We start from the raw sequence: 11,578 nt of genomic DNA, 5'->3' as shown, positions 1-11,578 counted from the left end.
TTACCTGAAGTATAGTGGCTTAGTCTCAGCAGGACTGGACTACCACGTGCAAGGGACCAGTGAAGGAACTAGGTCCAGATCATACAAGCGCCCCTGCCAGAAGCAGCAGGACGGAGTGCTCGCCAAAACTAATCAACAGGTGAGCTTTCCAGGGACAGCGCATCCCACCGGTACCACGGTTTGGGACAAGGGGTCAGGAAGGGGATCAGGCGCACAAGCTGGCATACTCATGCCCCCTATTCTCCATGCAGGAGCATTTCCGAGCAGCATCACCTATTACCACCAGTCACCACATAAGCACAGAGGGCGAAGTCGGACCTGATCGACCTTAACCCCGGGAGGGCTGCTGTCTATTTCTTCTGAACCACTACCCTCCTCCTACTCCTCACCTGTAGAACTGGGCTCCGTATTGTACCCAATTGGTTCACGATATTGATGTGAAGAGGATGACTGAAGCTTATCTCGATGGGAAGCCACAATGCCAATGATGTAAAATAGCAACAAAGTCCTTCTATACGGAAGGAAAGGTAGGCAGCTAGGGAGCAGCCCGGAGAACACAGAAGAAGAAGAACAGAGAAAGAGGGAAGAACGAGCTGGAAGGATCCCGAGCAAAAGGAACAAGAGATAAGTAAGTAAACCGAAACTGAAATGAAAAGGCTACAGAGGAAGAACGCTGAGCAGAAAAAAGGGGAAAACCGCTCGGCGAAGAACTGGAGAAATCAAAGGTAAGAGAGTGCGTGAGGGAGAGGAACTGCCGTGGAAAAAGGCACACGCGGCGGCAAAGCACAAGAGTGCAAAAATGGAGAAATAGGAGCGCTGGAACAAAACACATGGAAGTGCGGCAAAGCGAAACTCCGACGTTGCAACACATGGACTGCCGGGAGGACGGGGAATAAGTACCATCCGGCAGTCCGCACGCTGAACAGAAAGCAGTGAAAGACTAGACCACCACCTTAACGTAGAAAGAAAAACGTGGTGGAACATCCAATGGCCGCCCCACTGATACCGGTGCCACTGTTTCCAGGACCCGGCACGCATGACAGCTGCAACCGTGCCCCAACGCCTCCAGAGAGACCAGGTGAGCGTAACAGAACGTGAAGCCTCTTCGAATCTCTGCCTGGGCGTTATGGAAACTTCTGAAATGGACCAGTTGGCCCGATTACTGGGAGAGTTACGGGCTGAAGTTCATGCCTCAAGACAGGAAACCAATGCACTAAGGAAGGATCTAATTGTGAACCGGGAGCAGACAGATGAACTAGCAAGGCAAATGCTGCAGGCACAGGCAGGCCAGGTCCCACTGCCGGGGTATGCCCATCCTACCGCGCCTCCACAGCCCACGCCAGTACAGGTGGTTCTTCCAGGGGGGGTTCCCCTTGCCCCGCCAGAACGCTTCACAGGCGATCCGAATATTTACGCCATCTTTTTGAATCAATGTCGCCTACATTTCTTGTGCAGACCTGGGGCATTCCCCAACGATCAAGAGAAAGTGGAATTTGTACTATCATATTTGGGAGTTAGTGCAGCGGACTGGTCAATACCCTTGGTAAACCAGGAAGATCCTTTGCTTTGAGACTTCGGAGGTTCCAGTGCAAAATGGTGAAACTATTTGCACGGCATACTCAAGGACGGGCTCTGGACAATGAACTGTTATCACTACGGCAGTGTAACCAAGACCTACTAACATATATTGCTTCCTTCAATTGTCTGATAGCACAAACTAACTGGCCAGAGGAGAAAAAAACGATGCTCTTTTACCGAGGCTTGCGAGGGGAACTTAAGGATGTATTAGCCCAAGAAGTGAATCCCCCGGAAAGATGTGCTGAATACATCGACCTGACAGTGCAGCTCGATCACAGATTGTAGGATCGGAAGATGGATCGGGCCAAGGCCGAGGGGCGGTCGGTCTATGTGCGACCCCGTGAGAATCAAACCAAATCCCATGAACAGTCTGAGCCAATGCAAATCGGAGGCTTGCGGAGCCCACTCACCAAGTCAGAAAGGGAGAAAACAAGACAGCAGCAGCTTTGTTTGTACTGTGGTAAGGCAGGTCACTATCTCCAAGAATGCCTGGTGAAACCACCCAGGAAAACAGTTGGAGAAACTGACAAGGGTGAAGAAGAAGAACAGGACTCGGGAAACTCCAACAGCAGGCAAGCGTAGGGGTCCACTTGTCGAGCGGTGAAGAGGAACCTATACAGACCTCACATCTAGTCATCCCTGTGCACCTGGTAAACCACAAGTAACCATCAAAAATACATGCCTTGGAGGCATACATTGACTGTGGGGCTGTGGGAAATTACATGGACCAAGATCTGGCTACCCGGATAGGCCTTCCTCTCTGACAGAAGCAGGTTTTGGAAAACGTCACAGCAGTTGATGGATCTCAGTTATCATCCGGCCCAGTGACGCATTACACCGAGAAGGTCACGCTTCTGTGCCAGGATGGTCACCAAGAGGACATCACCTTCGATCTCATTGGTGCTCCTCAGTTCCAGATGATATTGGGAATGCCCTGGCTGGAGACCCACAATCCCAGGATTGACTGGCGTGAACGAGCTCTGACCTTTCCCCAAGACTGTGCTGACACCTGTTATAGCAAGAGATTCTCATTAAAAGGTCTTACCAACCCAGGTGCGTCGAAGAAAGAAACCATACTGGGCCTCAGCAGTTCACTACCACCTGAATACCTGGATTACCAAGATGTCTTCCAAAAAGAGCAACCAAACACTCTACCTCCGCACAGACCGTATGACTGCCAAATTGATCTGATACCTGGAGCTCAAGTTCCCTGTAGCCGGATTTACGCCCTAACAGAACAGGAAAACCAGCATCTAAAAACCTACCTTGATCAGTATCTGGCAAATGGCTTCATTCGTCCATCCAAGTCCCCTGCATCCTTGCCCCTCTTTTTTGTGCCTAAATAGGAGGGAGACCTCAGAACTTGCATTGACTACAGAGCACTTAACCAGATCATGGTAATAAAACAGTACCCGTTACCGCTTATCCCCGAGCTCTTGGATCAAGTCAAAAACGCTCAGATGTATAGAAAACTAGACTTGCGAGGGGCCTACCATCTAGTAAGAGTCAAAAAAGGAAACGAATGGAAGACGGCCTTTTGCACGAAATATGGCCTTTATGAATATCAGGTTATGCCCTTTGCACTATATAATGCCCCAGCGGCGTTCCAATTTTTCATGAATGACATGCTCCGCGAACTGTTGGACGTCTGCGCTCTTGTCTATATTGGTGACATTCTTATCTATTCAACCACCAAGGAGGACCACGTCAACCATGTCCGGGCAGTTTTGGAGAAACTGCGACAACACCGGCTATATGCCAAATTGGAGAGATGCTTCTTTCATGTGACAGAGGTAGAATTCCTCGGCTTTATTCTCACACCACGGGGCGTATGCATGGACACATGCAAGGTAGACGCTATCCTTAACTGGCCCTCACCGACATCCATAAAGGGAGTACAGTGTGTACTTGGGTTTGCCAGCTTTTATCGCCAGTTCATTCCCAGGTTCTCCCAGATCGTCCGCCCAATCACCTCTTTACTACAGAAAAATAAACAATTTAATTGTTCCGCAGAGGCAGAGAAAGCCTTCCAGGAGCTAAAAGAAGCCTTCACCACAGCACCAATTCTACGGCATCCTCGACCAGAACTGCCATATGTGGTCGAAACTGATGCTTCCAACATAGCAATGGGAGCAGTCCTGTCACAATGAGACCCCGAAACAGGTCAGTTGCATCCCGTGGCATTCTGGTCTTGCAAGTTTTCAGCCCCTGAATTGAATTATGCAAGCACTGATAAAGAACTGCTAGCAATTAAGGCAGCGTTCAAAGCCTGGAGACATTGGGCCTCATTACGAGGTGGGCGGAGTGGGTTTAACGGCGCCTGTAATGGTGCCGGTAAACCCATTCTGCCCTATTACGAGGTTCCCTTGTCGGACCCGTTCGGAACGTCTGGTCAGACCAGACATCCTTTGCGGGTCCTGCAAGGGGACCAGGGAGCTAATAACGGGCCTGTTAATAACGGGCCCTTTATTAGCTCCCTCCCCATTCCCATTGAGCCCTATGGGGGCTAAAATGGGAATGGCAATGGGGATGGGTTTTTTGAATGAGGAATTACCGGGTCCTCCAAGGTTGGAATGACCCGGTAATTCCTCATTCAAGGAACCCGGACCCGGACCCGAGTTTGGAGGCCTCCAAACTGATAATGAGGCCCATTATCTTCTTGGAGCTAGACATACAGTCACTGTCATCACCGATCATCGCAATCTACAATATCTGAAGACCGCTAAAGCACAATCATCACACCAACTCCACTGGGCTCTATTCTCTTTGCGGAATACGACTTCTTCATCACCTATAGACCCGGAGCATGCAATGGAAAAGCGGACGCCCTGTCTCGCATGAGTGAGGGAGAAGAGGCATTCACTACACCAGACCCCCATGGCCATCATCCCGGAAGGACGAATCCAAGGCATGATTGCCGCAACCACAACTCTAGACAACTTAAAATCTGACCTGTAACACTTGATGAGTCCACCAGCGCAACAGGAATGGCTAGGGAAGGGAGACCAGTATACGATCCTGGACAACCTACCATATTACCAAGGACGATTGTACATCCCGGATAAGAAATTACAGAAACAAATAATCGCAAACTATCACGATTCATTAGTAGAAGAGCATCCGTGAATAGCCAAAACCCTTGCTAAAATAAAGAAAAAATATTAGTGGCCAACTTGGCGAAAGGACATTGTCCAGTTCATTGCAACCTGTGGCACCTGTGCACAACACAAGTCCCAAAAACTAAGTCCTGCAGGTCTGCTACATCCTTTAGAAGTACCCCCAGCACCTTAGCATACGCTATCAATGGATTTTATTACAGACTTTCCCTCCTGTAACGGATACAATACCATCTTAGTCGTCGTAGATCTGTTTTCCAAAATGGCCCACTTTATTCTCCTGAAAGGTCTCCCAACTGCTTCTACTCTGGCTACCGTGTAATTGGAACAGATTGTCCGGCTACACGGGTTCCCATCAATATTGATATCAGACCGAGGAACTCAGTTTGTCTCTGCATTCTGGAAAAGGTGTTGTATAATTGCCAAAATCGACCTCCGATTATCTATAAGACATCACCCCCAAACCGACAGCCAGACCGAACGGACTAACCAGACCCTTGAGCAATACATAAGGTGTATGCTGCAACAAACCCAGGATACCTGGAAGGACATACTTTGGTTAGCAGAATACGCATATAACAACTCCATTCACACCAGTACGGGACAAAGCCCATTCTACATAGTGTAAGGTCGACCTCCACGGACATCCGTTTTCGACCCACTCAAATCATTAGAAATGCCCGCTCTAACGACCTTACACAAAACCATCACCCAGGTTCTTAAGGAAGCAGCAAGCATCTTGCCAGAGCCAAAGAGAAACAGAAGCAGTTTGCGGATCGACACCAAAGGGAAGCTCCCAACTACCAAGTCGGAGACAAGGTGTGGTTAGCATCCAAAAACATCCCCCTGAAAGGACCACAGGCGTTCCGTCCCAGATATCTGGGACCCTACACTATCAAGGCTGTGATCAACCCTGCAGCCATGAAATTAGAATTACCGGCCCACATGCAGATCCACTCGGTGTTTCATGTCTCCCTCCTAAAATAATTGAGACCAGGTACGCGGATCGATACTCCCCCGGATCCCGAAATAGTTGAAGGAGAACCAGAATATGAAGTTAAAAGGATCCTAGACTCTAAAATGGTCCCGTCCATGTTATACTACCTTGTAGACTGAAAGGTTATGGACCCCAAGATCGTACCTGGGAACCCAGTGAGCATGTCCACGCTCCACGATTAATCAGGCAGTTCCACAACATAACCCCACTAAACCAGGGCCAGGGGGGAAACCACCCATGAGAGGGGGAGTGCTGTAATGGCCACAGGTCCCAGAACACAAAAACCACATCATCTAGTGATGGGGGCAATGGGTCACTTGACTCACTTATGTCCCTTTGGGACCCATAAACACAGGGACCCTGGCTGGACTCAGTCCTGGCGCCTTTGGCGCCAGGCTCATATAGAGATGTGAGCAGGAATACTTTATTTCAGTGCAGGAGTGCTTTTACTTTATTTCAGTGCAAGAGTGCTTTTATTTTACAAGAACTTTCCAGGAGTTGAAAGCCTTTATTCCAGAGAACATCCTCATGTGCTGACTCATCGGGTGTGGCTCCCTAAGACTGGTCTTTATGTGCTGACTAATCGTGTGTGGCAGGGTGTGGCCGGAAGGCTGAACCTGGTGGGCATGGCTTCAGAAGCTCAGCTATATAAGCTGCTCCATCCTTAAGGCCGGTGCTTCGCGTTACTGTGCACTCGCGTGCAACGTGACGCTCACCGCCACTTGGACCAGTTTACTTACCTTTGAAACCAGGCGTTCTCCTGCATACTCACCTCGAGGAAACCAGTGCTTCATCGCTTCATCTGCAGATTCATCATCTGACATCCAGTGATCTTGATCCCGACGCCGCAGCACCGCTCTCCGCATCCACAAACTCGGACCCTGTGGAGAAGAAGAAAGAGAAGGTTAGAACATCCATCCATAGCCGCTCCACATTTGAACACCGCACGCCCCCTAGTTAACAATTTACCAGCTATTGTACCGCTGCAGCTTCGTTCCTCGTTCCCTCCGGCTGCCGCCTTGAGCTCGACAGCTTCTGCTGGGCCAGCAACATCACCTGCAAGGGAAGAAAGCAAAAGAGCAAACATCAAAAGCGGGACAGACAGCAATACAAGACAACAAACTTTACAATACAACAAAAACAGACGAGGAAAGACAAAGGCAAACAGGAACACTTACCTGAAGTATAGTGGCTTAGTCGCAGCAGGACTGGACTACCACGTGCAAGGGACCAGTGAAGGAACTCGGTCCAGATCATACAAGCGCCCGTGCCAGAAGCAGCAGGACGGAGTGCTTGCCAAAACTAATCAACAGGTCAGTTTTCCAGGGACAGCGCATCCCACGGGTACCACGGTTTGGGAGAAGGGGTCTGGAAGGGGATCAGGCACACAAGCTGGCATACTTACGCCCCCTATTCTCCATGCAGGAGCAGTTCTGAGCAGCATCACCTATTACCACCAGTCACCACATAAGCGCAGAGGGTGAAGTCAGACCCGAGCGACCTCACCCCCGGTAGGGCTGCAACCGTGCCCCAACTCCTCCGCAGAGACCAGGTGAGCGTAACAGCCGGATTGTCATGGGATGGCTGCGTTTTATTAGAGTGATGAGGTATTTCATGGGGTAATGGTTGTATGTGAACAGCCAGGCCGAATTTATGAGGGGTATAGCTGCATTCTAATTGTGTGATGGTGTGGAGTAGAGAGTAAGCATAATGCTATGGGATGGGAGTGTTTGCGAGGATTTATGAACCAATGCAGCAGGAGCAATTCCTAGGTTGAAGTTACTGATAATATGTGTTCTCAAACGTTTACTGCTAGGCATACACTGAGAACAATTATGGGGGTAATACCTCGACCGAACGGTCCTTTTCAGCATTTACACATTGACTACGATGATATGCTGCAGGTGTGTAATGGATATAGGTATCTGATAGTGGTGGTGTGTCACTTATCCAGGTGGATCGAGGCAGGTTCATGTACACACCCTAATGACACTTGCGTAGTGAAGTTTTTAGTACGCAAAGTCTTCCCAAGATGGGGTGTGTGTGAAGTGCTGAGATCCGACAATGGGCCACATTTAGTAAATGAGGTTTTTGAACAGAATGGGCTCCTATTAAACATTAAGCACAAGTTTTCTTCTGCTTATCACATGCAAGCAAACGGATATGTGAGAGACTCAACGGCCTCCTTAAAGAAAGGATTGCCAAGATTAAATTGACAATGAAGAAGGGATGGCTATACTGCCTGCCCTTAGCTTTATATGACCTACGGAATCAGCCTGGCTCAGACCATCACCTCACCCTCCTGTACTAGTCACAGGGAGACGGATGAGAACACCTCTTACTCCTCTGTCTAGAAGTAAAAGTGATGCCCAGAGTGTAGCCAAAACATTAGGTGATGAGTTGCGTGACTATTTGACATGTATGACCTCTAGCATCTCTCTCATTTCAGATCAAGTGAAGTGTCAGGGGGGTCGGTCTCTGAACACAGATGAAGACAATTCAGCAACCAGATCTCTGGAACGTTTATGGACACCCAAATTATTTGTTGGAGAGTCAGTATTAATTAAAAACTTCAGCAGGAAGTGGCATACACCACGTTTTCATGATCCCTTTTGCATTGGTTGAAAATATAACCCCTTCAGCAGTGAAAGTCCAAGGCAGGCGAGCTTGGCTTCACTTAGGTGATGTGAAGGTATATAAAGGTGAGACCTACCCTTCCACCATTGCGATCCAGAAGCAAGACAAGAAGAAGAATTTCATGGTGTGCAGACTCGATCGATGACGAAGAAGAAGGGCGATAAAGCGACCAGCTGCTAATGCAGATTTGCATTTGAACTGTGATTCGAACGGACACTCCTTATAGATATTTTAGTAGGAGTGCAAACCCTTGCTGAGAGTCACAGGAATCTTTTGAAAAATGAACTTTAGAAATTCATTGACATATTAAAGTTATGCCTAAATGTCAGTTCTTGATCAGAAATTGGAGACAAGCCCAATATCCAGATTAATTTCTTACTGAACACCTGTTTTGTCCAACACATGGTTCTCACCAACAGCGATGTGCATAGGCTTGTGTTTGCTGTTTTTGTATTTATCCTTCAAGCTTATCCTGCTCTTGTCAGAAGAGACGTTGATATTCACACTTTTTTACAGGATCCTAAAAATTGCCTTGTGATTAGAAGGCTTCTTATCGCGATCATAGAACAGATACTGCAACTGCAGGAGTAAAAGCATTCTCTTATGATTATAGTACAAATGAGGAATGGTGAAACTGATGCAATGTTAGGGAATGAACAAACATGACCAGTCACAGGATTGCTAGAGAAATGGATGTCTATGATCTTGTGCATAGTATATGCTTGTACAAATACTCTTTTTGTCTTTCTGTTTCTCCTGTTTCACACTCTCTATCATATTAGTCCTGACAAAACAGATGTCCCTATGGTTCTCCCCACTATGAGAACTGCTTTTGATTCACTTTGTGGGCAGTACACAAACCTTGCATGTGGGAGATATAGGAGAAATGCAGAGGAAGATAGTGAAGGGATAAATACATATCTAGACAATGCAGCACACTTGGGTAATAACATGTGGTATCAGCACACGAGAAAGGTGGAAGAAAGACCATCTAAGCAGAATTGCTATGTCTGTGCTCTCATACCCTATGCCAGGAATACAGTGCAAACCTTTATTTCAAGAGAAGTCCCAGAACACGATGCCAGATGCCTCGTACACCTTGCAGCTTGCATAACTAGAGGACAATTTCAGGGAAGTTGGGCCACTTTGCGATGGAGATTGAAATGGTTGTTTCCAGGATGATTATATCAAGACGTCACAGATAGAAAAGCAACCAGGATGGGAAAGCAAGATACTTGTGTATCCTATAGGTGGACAGGAAGAGGTGGTTGTGAAAGATATGAAGAGGATGGAATGCCCAGATATCACAGAAATAGCTGGATCACCTGGATGTTGGGAACAAACTCAAGTCCTAGTCTATGGACAAGTGAAATCCAAGAAGTGATGGGAAGGAGGACTGATGCCCTGTGCAGCTAATCTACTGAAGTCAGAATATATGCAAGAGGTACAGAGAGTAAACGATGGGTGTTTGAAGTCATGGGCCAAGCTTGCCAAACTGCTGACATGGGTCGAAGATGAGTCAGGTCCGATGATTTTGGTTCCATTGGCAAATGCGACATTGTGCTTCTGAAGAGAAGGAAGGAAACATGTGGGAGTTAACATAGGTTGCAAGACTACAGTTGACGTTACCAGAATGGGAGCAGGGACAGCAGTTATTTGGATCTATATTGGGCTTGTGGGCCCAGAGCCTACATGAGGTTGCCCAAGGATTCGGGAGGGACGTGTTCCTTGGTGCTCATCCATGTTCCTGCATTAGTAATTACTCAGAGTTACCTGAAAATTGGAGAATTTCCAAAAGTAGATGCTCATTTAAGAATAGAGGCATATTAAGCCATTCAGTATGAGCACAGGCTGTTCAGTAAGACTGCTTCAGTCTTCATGACTATCTTCATGCCTGGCATCCAGAAGATGGCCAATGCTAAATGGTTGCAAATTACCAGATGGGAACTATTGCAGACAATCAACACCACCATAAAGGGATTCAATGCTATCAAGGAAGAATTGAGGGCCATACGATTGATGACCATGCAGAACAGATATGGCCTTGACATGATCACTGCGATGGAAGTAGGATTTTGCGCCAAATAATTGTACTCTCCTCTTCCTGTGACGTTGCCACTAGCCATTGGCTGACCTTGCTGCGCTTCTGGTGTAAGCATTCCCCTTCTGCTTGTCAACATTGCTCCTTCCAATTAACATTTTCTCAATTTTTTCTGCACTAACTTTGCTTCTTCTATCTTTCTTTCTTCAAGTTTCTTCCTATTCTTCTCCTGTAATAATCGACAATGGTGAACTATGGTCAATTGAATCTCGGGCCATGGATTTGCTTCAATCTCTACTAGCTTTTTCAATTGTCTCTGAACTGGTTTGGGAAGTCCTTGACATAATACGTGCTAAACAATCAACACATTTTTGTCCCACGGTTCACATGTCTCAAGATGCCATCGCTTTTGAATGTACGCGACGGGGTCTTCGTCTTTCGCATCTTGCATGTCATGATTACACTCATGTCTGAGGTGTCTGGGTACTGTACCCAGAGCGCCCTCCATACATCTGCTCAGAAATTATTAAATGGTGCCGTCCTGGGCAGTATTTTGTGTGGTCACTCCAGGGTACCCCGCCCTTTTCCATATGTCATCAGCCCGCTGACCTATGGTGGCAGAAAGCAAGTTCTTTATGTCACCAATTGCTAGCTTCATTCCTGTCGTCAATTTTTCTAGCTCATAAATCCACTTTCACACCACGGAAGTCAATGTTGGTAGCTTTCACCTCAAATTGCCCTTATCCATTTCTGGTCATGGTATATATTGCAGTCACCCTCCCCATTTTCTAACAACGGGAATTGTGTTACTCCTTCATTTTACCCAGGACTGATTGCAGCCTTTGTATTTGTGAAGGCTTGTGTCATGTTCACTTTCCTTCGTCCCGGTAACGTTCTCAACCGGGTTGCATACAAGTTTATCTCTTCTATATCCTGCATGCGTTTATTTGAGTGCTTGGGGGCTGGTATGGGCTCAAGTCTTTCCTCTTCTAATTCTTCCACATCGGACCAGTGTCCTTCCCTCTCTGGGTTCATGCTCATGGAGGGGACTTGCACATCTGCCTCCTCTCCTTCATCGCACTTTTCCTCATCTGAACACATCTTTCCACAATTGTCATCGCTCCCTTCGTCCTCCCTGTCTTCAAAGTCTAAACTCTTCAGAGGGTTTACCTCATTTATTCCCCTTAATGCCCTCTCTAGTAGACTGGG

Source organism: Ambystoma mexicanum, chromosome 4p, assembly GCF_040938575.1.
Source record: "Ambystoma mexicanum isolate Mex_15411 chromosome 4p, UKY_AmexF1_1, whole genome shotgun sequence".
NCBI classification, from domain to species: domain Eukaryota; kingdom Metazoa; phylum Chordata; class Amphibia; order Caudata; family Ambystomatidae; genus Ambystoma; species Ambystoma mexicanum.
Note: the sequence above shows the minus strand (reverse complement) of the source record.